Raw genomic sequence first — 18347 nt, 5'->3', positions numbered from 1 at the left:
CCACTGCAGACTACTGTGCGCACCCTGCAAAGCCTCCACCGTAGCCATTTGTCCCAACAGTCAACCGTAAATAGACATTTACCACATTTCCTTCTCAGAAACCCTGTTTTTGTACTGAACTTCCACTAAATCACTCTAAACTCAAATAATTCAGTACAATTAAGCTGTTTTCTTAGTCCCAAGACTTCCCCAAGCACCTGTTTTATCTGAAATTCTTGAAAACCCAACTTCCTTCCTTGAATCCACAAGAACCAAGGATGGAAGCTCCTGTTGCCCTAAATGTCGCACCAATCACTACTCCCCACAGGGATTTGGACTACCTTCCCTTGGCTGATAAAGATTTTCAAATTAAGGACCTTACTTTTGATGAAACCCCCTTGAAGCTATACTGCAGGTATCGAGACAATTATCTGAACAATGCTGATAAAATAGGTCTTTGGGAGTCCAACCTCCCCAAATATCAGTTCCCCACTGTCCATATCTTCCCAGACATTGTCCACCAATGCCATGCAAACTACAACCCCAATCTGAGAGTTGTAATGTCCCCTAACTAGGAAATTCTTTTCACCATTACAGCTAAGTCTATAAATGAAATGTTGCAATTACAGCCTGGCCAGAACCTCACTCCCCTTTCAATTGCTGATTTACTTGATAAATATTCAAGGTTGTCCAGTTCTGAAATCAACCAAGTCAGTCAAACTTTCATTGAAGAACAATATAGATCAAAAGACCCCCCTCCCTACATGACATGTGCCTTTACTAGTCTAGGTAGGGATATTGTCACCATGTTTGCTTGCATTATGGGTTTTACCACTAGTGAGTATGTAGATGAAATGACCTTTGCCTACATGACTATTTTTACCCCTAGCCAACCTCCTGCATGCAAATATGACTATGCTGCATTCATTGCTGACAAGATGCATGACCAGTTCATGAGATTAGAGAATGAGAGGGTATTCAAATATTCTTCAATCTTGTATCATCTTTTCCTTTACTACCAAGATGATAAATTCCCTTTCTTTGTACAAAAGCTTGACACCAGAGGGAACCCTAGGTCAGACGTCTTCTGGACTTCCATTTTTCATTATTCTCATTCTTCTCCTCATCCTTATACACATTTTATTGATCAATTTGTGCATCCAGTAACTACTATGTTGATAGGAAGTCCCCCTCCTAGAATCAGTGATGATATTAAGAGAATTCTTCAGTTATCCAAGTAATACAAGGTTGGGGACTAGAAATTGTACCAGAACCATCCCGAGATCAGAATTTATGGGTGTGAGATGCCTCCCTTTAAACTACCTAAATACGTTCCCATGAGATTATTTGCCCTAGAGTGCTACAGGAAAATGATCAATTTTGATGAAATCCACTTTATGAATGCTAAGAAGAAAGCTCAGTCAAGGACAAAGGATCACCTAGGCCCATTTATTTGCAACAACAGAAGAGCGGGGAAAGAGGCAGAGGAAATCCTTGAGGGAATGAGATTGAAAAAGAGTTTCATCTGGCCTTATGATCCTCATAGCTTCATCTGTGATAGAAGGAAAAAGCATAAGTTGTCCCCCTACTTCCATCATAGAATTACAGAGATGGAACAGTACTTAAATCAAAACAAATGGGTGGAGGGAACACTTATAGAACAAGATAGTTCAAAAGTTGAAGTAGAAATTGTTATGAAAGATTTGGAAAGACAACTTGATCTGGATTCCTTTGTACAGGTGCCTAGAGAATCTTCACAAAAACCAACACAGGAGCATAGTGCACAGACATCAGGACAACCAGAGACTTCAGAACAGAGAAAATATTTAGGATCACAAAGCATTTCTGAGGAGTTAACCCAAACTGATACAAACATGGGCAACCCTCCAGTATTGCAGACCCCTCTTAATGAGGAACGAAATCAAAAAAGAAGTAGGAGTGAGGCTAGTCCCTCTACAGTGCCATTGGACCAAGTATATGTGAAAAGGCAGAGATTGAATCCTCTGTCTGAGCAAGAATATGAAGAGACAAGAAGTGACACAGTGCAGACAACACTAGCAGGGGAGACACCATCTACCTCTCAAACACAAGCACTAAACAGGCAGCCAAGTGTAGCAAGTGTAGAAGTGTCATCACTAAGGACAGTTTCAGAGCAAAGCCAGGATTTGAAAGAAAAGTACAAAGAAATTAAGGCTAGGAATGAGCAGCTCAAAGCTCAAACTTATGCCAAATATCTGAAAATGGCTCCTACAAATCAGACAAGGTTGATGTCAGCCTTTGACATCAAAGAGGGAAAGATGCAGATGAGCTTTTTGAAGCCAACAATACAACAGCCAAAGTCCATGGCAGATTATTTAAAAACAAATTTTGAAGTTCTTGCCAGAGACATCCACCCAATTGATCAGATTGAGCTCCATAAGCAAACGGGTGAGATGGTTTATTCCACATTGACCAGTAAAGCCATCATTGCACACCAGTTGCAGAATTCTCTGAATAATACTACAGCATAGTTACAGTTGGAAAAAGCCTCTTCTCAGGCTAAGGACACAAGGATAAAATCACTAGAAGCTGTGGTGATTGAGTTGGGACACGATCCCAAAAATGTTAAAGCAGCTGAAAGTTTAATAAAGAAAAAGATTGATGACATTGCTTCACTCAGGAAATAACCCAAACTCCCTCCCCTCATACATCCACAAACTATAGAAGTAATTGACAAACAAAACGAGGAAGAACTTATGGACTTGATACTTAAGTTGAATGAATAGCTGAAAGAAACAGAGCAGGAACTAGAAAAGTTTTGCAGTCCAAATAGGGTGAGTCAACCACCATGCCCCAGACTGTAATACCTATAATTTCTACAATAGTTCCATCGACTATTGCAACATCTTTTTCACCCAACATTCTTCCAGCAACAGCTCTGTCGGTAACAACAACAGCAAGTACATCAGAAGCAACAGTAACTTCAACAAAGCAAACAAAGTACTTAATAAAGTCCATGGAAGAAATGAAAATCCAAGCAACTGAAATAAAGAAACTAAAAGAAAAGATTACCAGCTTGGAAACAATTGTGAGCTATCACAAATCAATTACACTGAAGAAGAGAGAAAGAATAGAAGGATGGCTGAAAGAATTAAAATATTAGAGAATGACTTAACATTGGAAAATCCATTGAAAGATATCAGAGAGATTATATGGACCGATATCATTGACTCTATCAATGATATTTGGTCTGCTATTCAGATCATTTTTTAACAAACTGAGTTAATGAAACTAGCCACAGAGGCCATACAGAAGACCAGGGAAGAATTGAGGGAGAAACCTGAAGAGGCAACCCAATTAATCAACTTCTTTAATAGCCAAAACAAGCAACAGCTGGAACAATGGGATATCAAAGATAGAACTGGTACTATCCTTGAAATTAAGAAATTTTTGACCAAAAAGAATTTAATGCTTAAGTTGGAAAGAAGATGTCAAAGTATCCAAGAAGACATAGATGATTTTATGCTAAAATATAACATTCTAAGGGATAAAGGACTTCCAAGCCTATTGGTCATAAACGACAAGCTAATGACTCATGATGACTACATTAAAATACTACACAAACAAGCCAGAAGTCAAGCCAGCTCTTCCACAGTGAAAGCACTACCCACAGGAAAAGTGTTTCATGATGGTTTGGAAAATCTTTTCTATATTGAGCATGAAGTTAAGCACCTATTCACAGTCCAACCTAATTTTGCAAACTACACTGAAGCTGATGAAGTGTACAGGAAATTGATCAGGATGAAGATACCAAATAAAGAATGGTGGACCAATATGCTCGATATCCTATAATTTACTATGGTAACTCTGAGGTAAATAGAAAATATTCACTGAGGTAAAGTATGGTAAACAGGTAAAGAGTATCAGGAACAGGTAAAGAGTATCAGTAGGGAAAAGTAAGCAAGGATCCAGCACACAATTACTAAAGCAACAGTAAGAGGCAAATTCGAGTTTCAACCTCCAGCTCTTCGATAAATAAAGGGACAGCAGCAATCATTTTTATATCTGTCTCTATTATTTTGTAAAGATATTTTGCATTCCCTAGAAAAAATCTCATGTAGTTATGAGATATTTTTGATGTAATTTTTGAATAAATACTTCTCCATTCGAAGTATTGTGGGTGAATTTTATAACATCTTTGTAAATATATGCTATCAAGCTGAGAAAGCTTTTGTACTCAAATCTGGATTTTTTGTTGGAAAAAGAATGAAAGTTGAGGACATTTCATCGTATTCTTGTGCAGTATAATTGCAAATAAGTATTCTATCCTTGTGATTTTATGTTTTTTCTATATGTTTCAATGTTTCATGCATGTTAGAATTAGCTTTATTGCTCTCTGTTATCAACAGTCTACCATTTATATGTTTTCTTCTAAACTATTTTGATAAAGGAATTCTTAATTGCTCCTCTATCCTTGTACTTTTTCTCTAATAAGTCCCTGGTATAGGATTCTTAATTTCCCTCTGCTAGTTGACCTATCTTCCTTTCCTCTTTCTAATCCTAAATTGAGGATTCTTGATTTCCCTTTAGTTTTGAGAAGAACTATCATCCATTCGAGTCCCAAAGTTTGTTTTTACTCTGTTATCCTGCTTGTTGAACTCATACCTCAACAACTTGACTTATTCCAGTGAACTATCCCTGTTTGACTCCATAGCCCAATGGCCTAAAAGCCTAGTTTGCCCATTTGTTTCAGAACTCCACCACTCTCAAACAAAAAAACCTCATTGAACATTAATACTAGCCTAAAGTCCTTTCAAACATAGCTAAATTGTAAAGAGAGAGCCCTCTCTGGACTAGGTGGGCTAGCACCTAAGTCTAAAAGTTGGTTTGTGGTTACCTCAGATCCTTTCCTTCTTTTCAATAACTTCTAAGGAAAATCTGAGTGCTAACATAAGGAACCATTCATGTGTTCAAAAACTGAATAATATCTGCAAAATGGTCATATGCAACTTTGATTTCAAATAATTGCGCATCAGGGAGATTATCATCTATGTTGGATAGTTCTTCACTTGTTTCTAATCTTGACAAATGGTCAGGTCTTGCATTCAATATTCCTGGTTTAATAATGATTTCAAAGTCATATTCCTGGAATAATAATAACCATCTACAATTTTTTCCTCCTAAGACGGGCTTATTAACCAAATACTTTAGTGCAGAATAATCTGTAAACATTTTAAAGTGTGACCCCAGCAAATAATGTATAAACTTCTACAAATCATACACCATAGCTAATCCTTCCCTTTATGTAGTTGTGTAATTATTTTCTACCTTCGACAACTTTCTACTTGCAAAGGCTATAGGATGATCAATTTCTCCTTCATCAAGTTGTGTTAGTACCACTACCAAAGCTATACAAAAAGCATCCACATGGACATTAAATTCTTTGTTCCAATCATGGAACACTAGTATAGGAGCAGGTGCCATCTTTTCCTTCAATATGTCATGGCTCTTTTGACATTCTTTGTTTCACTGAAAATTTATATTCTTCTTCAATAATTTCTCCATAGGCACAGTAATCTAAGCATGCCCCTTGATAAAATTTATGTAATACCATGTATGTCCCAATGTAGTGTTAAGTTGTCTTACTATCTTAGGTCGAGGCAAGTTCACAATGATAGCATTCTTAGCAGGGTCCACCATTAATCCTTTCCTACAAACAATATTGTTACAGGGAAAAGTGTCTATGCAGAACTGCTAATCCCACTAAGGTGTGGTAGCTACCTTAGAAACAAACAAAGTAAAACTACTTTCATTTTCCTTTATGAAAGATAGATGAGAGAAGAGAGGAGACCAACCTCTGTCTTGCACTTGGTTCCTTGCTCGATTCCTCTCTCTTCTGATAGTCCTTTGCTACTTGCTTCCTTGTATACCCAGCTTTACAGAGTACCTATAGAATCAAAGCAGCATAACACTATACGAGAACATGGATCTATTATCATAAACAATCTAGGATCAGATGTAAATTGACCATACAAATGCACAAAACATAGATTACACAAGAGTATGGAGGAAAACTTGAATAGCTTTATTGATAATCAAGAAAGATCCAAGAGAGTTACAACCAGTTGTTCTGACCCAGCATCATCCTCTCAGCAAGTAAGCCCTTCTTCACCTCATGCAAAGCTTAGATCACCCAACACTATGATGTTGCCTCAAGAAACCAACAGCAATTCCTTACAAGATGCAAAATTCCAGCCTCTGGATCTCTAGGATGAGGGATCCATATATAGATATCTGTAAGGGAGATGAGTCAGCTTGTGATTTGATTAGTGTCTTCCCTCTGATAGTTCTTGCTTCCACTTGGAGATTGATGATCTCTTACTCATCCTTGGTCGAATTCAGAAAGGCAAGTGTCATAGGAGAAGTTTCTGGAAGATTCCATGCTTCTTCAGCTCGCGGATTGACACTTCCATTTGTCTCTTCTCGCCCATCGCACGCCATAGAAGGGCTTTTTGAAATGCAACACACCCACTGAGTGTACTTAGGTGAGATGCAACGCACTTTGCCTATGGAGCAGGTGAAATGATCCTGTTTTGACCAGTTCTGAGTAGTTTTTCATGGAGAACTTCTGGGAGAAGCTGTAATCAGTTGACCTTGTTCCTTTAGGGGTTGGAAAAACACTTTCAGGGACTTAGGAACCCTTGGTTTATGGACATTTTATGCTTGGGGTTGCAGTGCCCAAAAATGTCTATAACAGTTGCCCCCTAAAGCATGAGGTCGTTAATATTTTTTGATGTCAGGTGAAATGCTTTATCATGAGGATCCGAAGTTCTTTCAAGCTGGGAGGAGACCTGTAATAAGATACAATACAATACATTATCTTCATAATATTTTCATGATCTAGCTGAGGTGGGCATTCCCATGCTCAGCTTTATAAATTCATTTTCATGTACATAGGATAGACAATCGTCTGAGTGTAGACTGATGATTCTGGTAGAGCCATCATCCCTTTGATTGGATGATTATCTGTGCAGCAATGATGTACATTTGATGTCTTTATTTTCCTGAATATATATCCCAGCCTGGATGGATGAAACTAGATCCGGGGTCTTCAATCTCGTTCGATCTTCACTCAAAGTACAATTCGATCCATGTGAGAGATGTTCTGGAGTCGAACATGGAAATACATCGCCTGATTACCAGCCAATGGCGTAAGTTGTTAACAGGCGCGAGAGGAATCACCGATAATGATAATGACCCTCAAGGTACTATAGTACAATTCATGTGGTGTGAATAAAGGACTTGGCGTCGAACACCATGCAAAATCTTTCAGTCGAAGGCCATTGATGTAAACCTGTCGCCAGAAGTGAGAAACTTGCCATTGAGGCATGCAAGCTTCAAAGTATTGAAAGGGGTGTCCCTAGATCGGATTCTTGGATAATGAGCTGATGTCGACAAGAAGCAATCCGTCATAGGAGGGCCTTAATGAATCCCACATCAATGACATGGAACAGAGCAAATGATTTTAATGGAGGTGAAAACAGTCTGGTGATATAAGATTCAGAGTGGCGGTCACGAAAGAATGGAGCGTAAATGTATTGCAGCGAGTGAGACACAGGTGAATTCTCTGAGTGACTTCTCTTGAACATATCAGCGAAACTGACATGATGGATTGGTAGCATTAACCCCAAATGTGGATGGTGTGATGTGACCATGGTGATGTGACCGGTGGATGAAACAACCCAACCCGACTTGGATGCAGAGTGAAAGTGTCATGTTCAAGAGCGACTTGCTACCAACAAAGTTTCTTCAAGTTTTCTTCCCAATTTTTCCCTAGTCATTGCTGACCAGTACCTCTTTATTTTTGTCAACCTTGAGGAGGATAACATATGCTTGTTCTATAATTTTCCCTTCGGGCAAACCCATCACTATGTTTTAACGAGCCTAGCGATAGTGAAACTCGTTCTTGTCTACTATGGACAAGTTTGTCGCTATTAGGTTTTAACGAGTTTAACGACAAAGATAACTCGGTCCTTTTCAATTTTAGAGAGTCTGAAAAGGGACGTAAAGGAAACTCCAAAAATCACTTTTCTTCATCTAATCCCTTAAGTACGAAAAAGTATAAAATAATACAGAAGGGATGAATTTTCGATACTTTTAACGAGCCGAACAAAACAAGCGCTCAATCTTTTTGTGTAATAATCCCTCAGTCCAAAAAGATTAAAATCTAAAGGAGGGATAGCACTTCCAGTCCCTTTAACGAGCTGGAGAGGCCAATGGCTCGACAATCTTTTCATATTTTATGAGTCAGTTGAAAAGATCTTAAAGGAGACTCGTCTTTGAGGAACGAGTGATAAAATTGGGTAGTAGCTGATTCCAGGTAAGGTTTAGAATTTTCCAATCACGGCAGTGTTACAAGGATGGCTAATAGGATCACTCTTCGCAGCTATTCCTCAAAAGGGGTAAACAATCAAATGGAGGTGAATGATCGGCCAATACAGAGTGGAGGTGATGATGGGAACACGACCAAGGCTTTAAAGGCTGAAGTACTACATTCACGATGATTATTTACCAGGAATTGGTTCATTTTTTATTGAGCTTAAACGCTGGGGGAAACATTTGCTCATTGCTTATGTTTATTTTTTAACGAGCATGAAGTCCGCGTTAAAACTACTCGATTTATCCAGTCGTATAATAAGGATGTCTCATATATAAAAATGGAAATTTTCAAATCTTTGCCCCAGATCCTTTCTTTATGCAAGTTAGGAAACAACCAATCCTACGAGTTTAAAGGGTTAGAGGACCTGCAAATTAAAAAAATAAATGGTCACTCTTCGCTTGCACGCCAAAAGGTTTGCATGCCCCTAGGTATAAAATAGAGTTTCAAGGTCACCTTTTATTCTACCGACAAGACATTCGTTTTATCAGGAAAGGCCTACCTCTTTCAGGTTACCAAAGATTGTTTTATCTGCACCGCAAACAAAACACTTCTTCGGCGATGCCTACCAAAATAGACAAAGGCGAGTGGCGCAGACGCCTCCACCCACATAACTTTGACAAGGGAATCTTATTCCAGTCTAACCCCCTTTTCCAATCACGGACAGGAGTGTCAGACTAGTCATATATCTCTCGCGGAAACATATCCTATATCTGAAGTTTTCCTGCCGAAGAAGACCAGGGTGCATGCACCATGGGTTTCAGTCATGTCCCCCGAATCACTCGTGCTCATCAGGTGGACGGACTGGGGATTGATGAGACATTCCTTGTGTGAAAAGACCATTCAGGGATGGTATTTGACTATTTTCTATGCGTAAACCGTGGAATGAAAGCTGGTCTACGAGCTTGACCACTCTTCCTTCGTGCGGAAAACACATTACTCTAAAGAGTGATGAGACAATGGCTCCCATGCAATAAATATAGTCTTGTCCAAGGAGTAGATTATAATCCAGGGGTCCTTGGACTACCATTACATTTATGTGAACAATTTTCCCTCCCAATGTTATGGGCACATTGGGAAGGATCCCTAACGATCGACTGGTTCCTTTGTCAAAGCCTGTTAGATTTCTTATCTCAAGCAAAAGCGATGGCGAACCAAGCACTTTCCAAGCAGTCGAGGAAAGGATACTCACAGAATCCCCTTCATCTATGATGGTACCGGCCATAACCATTCTATATACTTGAGCAATGATTCAGAACAATATACTAGCCGGTAAACGGGGTCTGCCTAGCTGATTCCAGTCGAAGGACACAAATAGGTTGCTTGGAGGTGGGACCAAATAGACGGCCGGGTATGACTCTGAAGAACTTCCTTCCTGAGGTAAAGGAATGGGTAAATTGCCCCCATGTTCATCGTAGTCTGTGTTTACGAAAAGAATTTGGACGGTGTCATCCTTGTTCTCTTCGGTGACTGTATCATCTGAAGATAAGACCTTTGAAGGCAAGACCGGGTCAACTGCCGCCTCGACCTTTTGACTTTCGTTTGGTATTGGTTCAGATGGTTTATCTTCAATGATAAACGCTTTAGCCGACCATCTGGGCGGGTCAGCCGGATTTTCAACTAGTGACGGACTCGACAAGAGTTTCTTATATCCAGGAGGAAGTCGTAACGGTGTCACTGGACGATCATCCAAAACTCTTTTAGCCTCGTCTAAGAAGGGACAACGGTGGACGGCGTGATCACCTTCACACAGTTTACAAGGAAATTTGCACTTTCCTTTTTGTCCAGGGGCTTCACTTTCACTAGTCGACGATGTGTTTTCAACATGATCATCAGAGGTTGACGACACCGAGTTGTGCAAACGAGGAGACCAGTCCCTTAAGATCCGAGGGATGCAGGGACAATCTCTATGATAATGGTCTCCTTTGCAAATGACACATAGCAATTTAGGCATGGTCGGTGCAGTGTGTGGATTTTCGCTAGACGACGCTTGGTTGCCCCCTTTCGCCTTTGGCTCCTTCTTCTTCTTCTCTTTCTTCTTATTTTCCTTCTTCTTCTCAGATACTTGATTTTTGGCTTTACCAGCCCCATCAAGCGAAGAGGAAGGAGGAGAGGAAGAATTGGACGAAGTAGAGGGTTGGGGGGTAAATCTAGAATTGTCTAGTTGTTGACTCGATTTTTTAGGAATCGCGGTGTTCTGAACGACGGAGGTTGAGAAAAGCCATACAGGCAAGCCAATCGTCAATCCTGGAAGTGACAATGTGGCCATGTGGGGTGCACCAACATCTCCCCAAGAGGAGAAGGGACTAGGATTTCCTCCAAGGGGAACTCCTTGGTTGGTAGACTCCATTTTATCAATCTAAGACCAACGTAGGAAAGGTGACAATTATTCCGTTTAAAATAAATTTTAGACGCTTTGACACAACTTGTTTTTTCAATTTTAAAGAGTCAAGAAAAAACAAAAGATGACTCTAGTCGCCTTCGATTTTTAATGAGCCTGAAGTGACAAGTGCTCAGATGGACCTTTTCCGTTAAGGAGTCTGAAAAGGAACGAAAGGGTCTGCTCTGGAAATCTAGGCAGAGGGATTACCAAACCAATCGCAAAACTGCAGAATACTTTTTACGGTACGGCAGTCAATCTTCCCGAATGCTATGTTCAGTGCATTGCGATCGATAGGGCAGCAGACACGGCTTCCTATGGATAAAGGATTAAGCCTATTGTGGTCTCCCAAAATATACTCAACGGTACATGGGAGCACAAGTCCGTACTGGCACTTATTGTCTCAAAGTGGAGGAATCACCCAACCAACAGTGAGAACAATAGTTACCAGGCTTTACAACGCCTGAATACGTCTCTAGCCTAGACTTCTAGATGTTGTGCATTAGGTTCCAAAGCGTTGTTAGATTCATTAAATTTATTTTATAGTTGATCTTGCTTAAGAAATTTTCCTTTCAGGTTCACCGCGTGATGTAGATGTACAATTCCTAAAATGCAATCTAAGATGATAAACAGTCTTTTATCTTCTTTGTGTAACGAAAATCCTAGCTACTAAAGAAAGAAAGACAGAATTCTTTCAACACAGAGCAAAGAGCATACACTATATGCACTGTCCTAAATCAAACCAATCAAATAGTCCAAATGCAAATGCACATGCATGTATTTTTTTTCAGCCTTCTTAATATGTGAATGATAAAAAGAAAGCAAATGCGCAAATCTGAATTACTTTTCAAAGCGACAATTACTAACAAGTTTCTTTTCAAAATCAAAATGAAGACAATGACAACACTTTGCGATTTGGAAATGAAGACTTGCTTTCAACACTAGAAAAACTACTAATTCAGATCAAATACAATAGTAACAGGGTAATCAACTATCAAGAGCAATCAGACTCTCTTCTATGACTGAAAACGACACTTGCGACACTTTCAAATCAAGAAACGATAGTACAATTACGTTACTTTTTTGCAAAGGAGAACTGAAAATGACTCAACAAATACACAAAAACATTTACAGTTCTTTGCACAATGGAGGCAGAATATCAGGAAGGAAAGGGGTTTCAAACAGAGGTGTACTGACTACAGGCAGCAAAATTCTTGAATAGATCTGAAAAGAGTGAACACAGAAACCAAAATTTAGGACAATGCCTAGTCTGATCAGCGCACCTGTAACACAGTGAATTTGAAATGCAGCGCACCTACTACACTCGGGAAGTGTGCTGAATTTCAGATTCACAGAACAGAGAGTGCGTTGGGCCAGGGACGAGACTTTTCTTGGGTTCCAGGTCACAGTTTGTAGTTCAGTTCAGGGATTTTGGCCGAGCAAGTGGTAATCAGTAAATCAACAACATGGGTAGATCTAAGGAGGTTACTAGAGCCACCACAGGGGCAATTAGAGAGTTTGTAAATCAGTTGTTTAATTCATAAATAAAACCCGGAGATTGACTGAAGCGGCATTTATCTACTTTTCATTTTCATAGCAAATGCAGTTCGAAAGCTACCTGGCTCAACTTCAGGCTCCGTGTGTAAGTTTATAAAGTAAACAAATGTAGATAAACAAACAGCCTAGTCGCTCCCCAGCGGAGTCGCCATTTTGTTACAGGGAAAAGTGTCTATGCAGAACTGCTAATCCCACTAAGGTGTGGTAGCTACCTTAGAAACAAATAAAGTAAAACTACTTTCGTTTTCCTTTATGAAAGATAGATGAGAGAAGAATATAGGAGACCAACCTCTGTCTTGCGCTTGGTTCCTTGCTCGATTCCTCTCTCTTCTGATAGTCCTTTGCTACTTGCTTCCTTGTATACCTGGCTTTACAGAGTACCTATAGAATCAAAGCAGCATAACACTATACGAGAACATGGATCTATTATCATAAATAATCTAGGATCAGATGTAAATTGACCATACAAATGCACAAAACATAGATTACACAAGAGTATGGAGGAAAACTTGAATAGATTTATTGATAATCAAGAAAGAGCCAAGAGAGTTACAACCATTTGTTCTGACCCAGCATCATCCTCTCAGCAAGTAAGCCCTTCTTCACCTCATGCAAAGCTTAGAACACCACACACTATGATGTTGCCTCAAGAAACCAACAGAAATTCCTTACAAGATGCAAAATTCCAGCCTCTGGATCTCTGGGATGAGGGATCCATATATAGATATTTGTAAGGGAGATGAGTCAGCTTGTGATTTGATTAGTGTCTTCCCTCTGATAGTTCTTGCTTCCACTTGGAGATTGATGATCTCTTACTCATCCTTGGTCGAATTCCGAAAGGCAAGTGTCACAGGAGAAGTTTCTGGAAGATTCCATGCTTCTCCACCTCGCGAATTGACACTGCCATTTGTCTCTTCTCGCCCATCGCACCCCATAGAAGGGCTTTTTGAAATGCAATGCACCCACTGAGTGTACTTAGGTGAGATGCAACACACTTTGCCTATGGAGCAGGTGAAATGATCCTGTTTTGACTAGTTCTGAGTAGTTTTTCATGGAGAACTTCTGGGAGAAGCTGTAATCAGTTGACCTTGTTCCTTTAGGGGTTGGAACAACACTTTTAGGGACTTAGGAGCCCTTGGTTTATGGACATTTTATGCTTGGGGTTGCAGTGCCCAAAAATGTCTATAACAAATATGTCCCAACAATATGCCAAAAGGTACACAAAATATGCATTTCTTTAGGTTCAAAGAGATTTGATATTGTCTGCATGTGTCAAGCATAAGTATTAAACTTCCAATATGTATGCTTAACAACCCAAATATTGTCCAATCATCAAAATATACCTCCAAAAACTTGTGGATGTACTCATTAAAAGTTGCAACCACCACCCTAGAAAATATATTAGTGACATTTTTCAGTCCAAAGGCATCACTGTGTATTGATATGAGCCCCATTCTGTAGCAAAGGTGGTCTTATGTCGATCTTCAGATGTAATTATAATATGATGATAACCTAAGAATCCATCTGTAAATGAATAAGCTTTTCTATTGACACGTCGCAACTAATTTTTTTATTTGTCTACGCACTGGAGGTAGAAGCTCCAACATCCATAAAGCTTCTCTTTACTTCCATAAATACTTCTTTTTCCTTCTAAATATAAAAAACAAGAACATTCTCAACAACTTTTCTAACCCATGTTCTTTTAGATTCTTTCTTATCATCTTCTTTATCACTTCTGATCACAACTCCACTTCTAGTGGTGATACTTATTCGAGGTTCTTCCATCATCCTTTCAGTAGTCATCATTTGAATATTCTGTGTCAGTTGTTGATTCCTTTTTTATTGCATATTTTCCATAAGTACAGGGCATTCTTAAATTACATGGTCAAAGGATTTACAATACTTACATGTCGTTGTAGGGTTCTGACAATCTCTCACAAAATGACTTGCCTAGCCGCATTTATAGAAATGATCTGTCCACGTCCTCGACCATATCCAACACCTCGACCTCTTCCTTGGTAGCCTCCTCAACCAACACATTTTCAACTACTTTCATATCCATGTTCTTCTTCTTTCATTCTATAAGTGTCAGTATTGTGCTCCATCATTAGTTCATAAACTCGACAATTGTTCTCATCATATCCTACTGATTTACAGAATTTTCAATATAGGTTCCTTGGAGTCTGCACATATTTATGTAACAAGTAACAATATTTTGAGCGATGCTGGCCTCTGGTCTTATATATCTCGCACCACAGGCTGGATCCTACATTTAAGGGATTCGATGCCCCACTAGCCATGTAATCCCTAAAGATAGGACATTGTTCTTTAGAACAACCCTCCGATTTGCACTTCATACACCATACTTATTCTCTAACTTCTTTGGTTTTCTTGATATCTTGTATCTACAAGGTTAGGTTTTCCAACTAACTCTGAATCTATTGCATACCTGCATTAGTATCTCCTATATGAGAAGCTACCAACTTCATTGCAATTTATAGAGCTTCGAATTGACTTGTTATATTTTGTTGCATTAATGGTAATCTAATATGTGGTAACAACGCAGCTATAAAACATTCTTGATGTTTCTCCAAAACTATTTTGAAGATCACTTGATCCAACAATTCCTTAAATCTCTAATCAAATTCCCAAACAGACTCAATAGGTTTTTGTTTAATTTCTTTCAACTCAGTGATGCACTGCGACTCAGACTTTGGCTTCTTAAATTCTCTTATCAACGCTACTTTAATATCTGCAAATGTTCTAATCTGATTATTTGAATACTTCATATACCATGTCAATTCTCTATCTCGGAGTGTCGTAATGAGTTGTGTTTTCTTTATATTTTCATTGTTGATTTGCTTCGTGGTCCATACATATTCACATAAAAACCAAAATTGTTCTATATCTTCTGATCTAGTTCCTTTGAAAACATGAAGCTTAATATCATCATCCATATTTCTTCTTGGAGGGGGAGGAGGGGGCGACAATTAAGGGGAGTGGGTGGTGGGCCCCAGTATTGTAGCAATAATGCTACAACTCCTGGAACTCCCTTCTTTAATTTTATCAACCCGGTAGTTCGTAACAAACTTGGAAGCGATGGTGCTGTATGCACAAGTACTAGCTCTTGCCGCAGCTGTCACTTGGTCAACTGGCACAAGTCCGCTAGGAGCTTAAGCCAACTTCTATGAGCTCTTAGAAGAAGCTTTTTAATTGATGGATGAAAGCTAACTCGAAGGAAGCTAATCTAATTGCGAAAAGAAATTGAAAGCCAAAAAGGAACGCAAACCCTAACAAACCCTAATTCTACCAGCTAGTCCTACTGACACAAAGGAGAGCATGCAAACTACTGAAAGAGATGCCATTGCTTCTAGGAAGGTAAAATGCATGTGTCTAAGTTATCACTATCTGAAGAAAACATCTTTTTGTATTTTTGATTAAGTTATTAGAATTATCATGCATGTGCTTTTAACTAGCTTTTCACTGCGCAGAGGTGGATCAAGGAGGAGAAGTGCTTGGGAAAGGTTGGGAAGGTTCAGAGAGGGTCTAAAGGGTCCCTAACACCCTTCCAGAGAGTCTCACAAAGTTTGGCTGCCAAGAAACCGTGTTTATGAGCTTCTACAGGAAGTCTGCAGGGGTTCTACAGGATGTTCAAGATTTCTACAGGATGTTTCGAAATGGGATTTTGGAGCATGGATGGAGGGAAAAAGATGGAGAAATGAGTATGGAGGTGAAATAGGGGTGTGAAGAGGCCTAGGACTTGATGGATGAGGCTAAGGAGCGATTGGATTTGTTCAAGGATGGAGGAACCGATGATGCACAAGAATGTAGGAATTAGGGCAAGGTGGGGAAAGTATGGCAAATGAAGGGTACGAATCATGGACTAAGGGTTGGAGCAGATTATTAGATGGATTATGGGTAGATAGAGAAGGATAACAGGTACTTTGCAAGTGGTTTTTCAAACTGAACAAACAAAGACATGCAAGAAAACAAAGATCTAGTTATGCTATCCTAATATGATCTAGCTAACAGTAACAAGAATGGACAGCAGCTTTATTTGCAAGGAAACCATGTATATTAACTATGCAATGAAGCATTCAAAGATCTGAACATGTAACCAACTTCTGCAAATGAAAACCAAACACTAATGATTGCATGGAAAAGCAAAGTCAGTGTTTTTGTGGGCAGCAAAGTCATCCTAGTCACAGCTCCTGATCCCACTGAGGGAGAGGTGAAACCACTGATGTTTGTTGGCCCTTTTCTTGAAGCTTTTTCTGTTAACAACCTATCAACTAAATCTGAGCATGAAAAGCTATTTTACACATAAAAAAACAAACTAAATAACAAAACAAGAGTTAGATCTAAATAGCAGATTTTATTCTAAGAATGCAGCAAAAACACATAAAGATAATCAAAGGAGGTATTGGGCGCTTGAGATGGGCCCAACCCCAAGAGCTACAGCCTCCTAAGAGAGAATTAGAGCTGGTGCAAAGCTGGATTCATCTTTATTGATCAAGAAATGAAGAGTTACATCAAAACTGTCCACAAGGAGAACTTGAAAATGAGCTGACAGCAAAACTAATCTATTGCCTAAAAATCGAACTACAAAATGACTACAACAAGACTATGAAATGACTAACTACCAGCTACAAATTTACTAACCATTAGCTAACCAAAATGAGGCCCTAAGCCTTCTTATTTATACAAATTGAGGACCCCAACAGTCCTCCTAAAATTTAGGGACTCGGCTGCCCAAAACTTGTAGTCAACAGCAGTCCTACTTGACTTGCTTGGCTGCCCTTGTGCTAATTGATTTGGTGGCCTTTGAACTCCAAGATGATGGTGGAGAATTCGAGGTAAGGGCCCATAAATGAAGGGGACACCTTCCTACAAATCCTTTCCCTTGTTCTTCCCACGAATTTGGCTGCCAAGTGCTCATTAAGACCTTCAATTTTGTCTCCAAGTTGACCAAAAAGGCTACACAAAGCACCCATTAGACTTGTTGGCATAATGACTAACCAAATTCACTCTATTAGCATAAATATAATCAAAAAACATGCAATAAACTAATGAGAATGGTGGATTAAGTCGAATTAGGAGGTTGAATGAGCCCAAATAATTATCCATTTTTGGGGCTCATCATCACCCCCCTACTGAAAGTGTTGCTCATCCTCTAAGCAACCAATCTCTCTCCTCATCTTTGATGGCCCTGGTGGCCTCCTTAGCTAAAAGCTCGGCCGATTTCTCCTTTTTCTGCCCTTTTTCCAAGCTTCCTGTAGAAAGTCCTGTAGCTGAGTTCTGGCTTCCTGTAGAAACAGTCTTCAATGTTTTTGCCTGCTTGACTGAAGATGCCTTCTCCTTGACCTGTGTTGTGGTTGCCTTGGGTGTGTCCCTACTTGTTTTGACATTTTTAGTCCTCTCTGCCCGTGTTTGAAACCATTTCTCCCTTGCTGTTTGTGCCTTCATTCCTCCCACAGTTTTGGCCTCAACAATTTGGCCTTTGCTCCTTTTCTTCTCTATTCTTGCCTTGCCTGAATGTCTTGCATTTCTTCATCATTGGTTTTCTCATATTTTTCAATGTGTTTTTCTTCCTTGCCATCCTTTATTTTTCTTCAGCACTTCCACTAACTCATCAACATTAGTTCTTTGAGTATCCAGCCTTGTCCTCCCCCTCTCGCTTTTATTTGGCTCCTTGTATTTCTCTTGATCATCTAAAAGATCCCACCTATTCATTGTATGACTGTACTATGACAAGACACAAACTTGCTGTTCTTGGTTGGTTAATTACATGCCTTGAATGGTCCAACCTATGATTGATTTCCACCTTACACTTATTTCATCTCATTAGTCTTATGGTCAACTTTAAGTCGCACCAATGTTTGTTAACTCTTCATTTGTGCAATTTTGGCCACCTTCAATTAATCCTTCTTGATGTAACTGGTTGTCAGCTGCCAAACCTGATCTGTCACAGTAAATAAATTTTTCATTCCCAGCCTGATCGCTTTTATAAGCACT

Source organism: Pinus tabuliformis, chromosome 2_1 (genome assembly GCF_031772625.1).
Source record: "Pinus tabuliformis cultivar Carrire ecotype Pingquan chromosome 2_1, CPIR1, whole genome shotgun sequence".
NCBI classification, from domain to species: Eukaryota; Viridiplantae; Streptophyta; class Pinopsida; order Pinales; family Pinaceae; genus Pinus; species Pinus tabuliformis.
Note: the sequence above shows the minus strand (reverse complement) of the source record.